The sequence below is a fragment of the Acyrthosiphon pisum genome, chromosome X (genome assembly GCF_005508785.2).
Source record: "Acyrthosiphon pisum isolate AL4f chromosome X, pea_aphid_22Mar2018_4r6ur, whole genome shotgun sequence".
NCBI classification, from domain to species: Eukaryota; Metazoa; Arthropoda; class Insecta; order Hemiptera; family Aphididae; genus Acyrthosiphon; species Acyrthosiphon pisum.
Window position 1 is genome coordinate 19964861 of NC_042493.1, and position 974 is coordinate 19965834.

Below are 974 nucleotides of genomic sequence, written 5' to 3' on the forward strand. Positions count from 1 at the left end.
ATTTCGTACAAGTTTACCTAGATGATATGTAGTATCTCAAGGGACGAGTACGAACACCAGGCCCACTAGACAAAGTTCTAGAGCGCCTCAAGAGATTCGGACTAACGTGCAACACAAAAAAATGTAAAATCGGTCTTCGCGAAATTTCATTTTTAGGGCACATTGTAGACTCGGAGGGCATACAAAAACAACCGGAAAAATTGGTATGCATTGACAATTTTCCGGTGCCCAAAAATGTTAGGGACGTACGTAAATTTTTGGGCGTGTGCAATTGGTACAACCAGTTCGTAGATAATTACGCGGATACCATAGCACCGCTCACTAATTTATTAAAACAGGGGGGTACGGTGGAAATGGACAGATGTAGAACAACGCGCGTTCGAAGCAATAAAAAACGCGCTAGTCACATCACCAAAATTGTCGCCACCCGATTATAGCAAACCGTTTTGCCTACAAACTGACGCAAGCGAAATAGGAGCCGGTGCGATACTTTTCCAACGGGGTGACAGACCGGAGGAAAGACGCATAGTGTCCTACGCAAGCAAAAAGTTTAACGAGGCACAAACAAGGTACGCCGCGGTCGAACGCGAGTGCCTAGCAATAATCTGGGCGACAGACAAATTCCGTCCATACCTAGAAACCCGACGTTTCGAACTCCTAACGGACAACTCGGCACTAACATGGTTACACAGGGCTAAAGACAAAAATTCAAAATTAACGCGTTGGTCACTACAACTAGCTAATTTAGATTTTTGTACGGTACACGTCCCAGGAATAAAAAACGAAGCCCCCGATTTGTTATCCCGCGAACCGGCCCCGGGCACACCCGTAGACGAAGATCGACTTGAGGAAAAATTGGTAGGGGCACCTGTAACGCCGACAACTAATATTGACCCCGAGTCTGATCGTATCTTCTCCATGTTCGATAACCACGTCAGTGACGACACACCACTCACCGCGACGACACTCGAAAA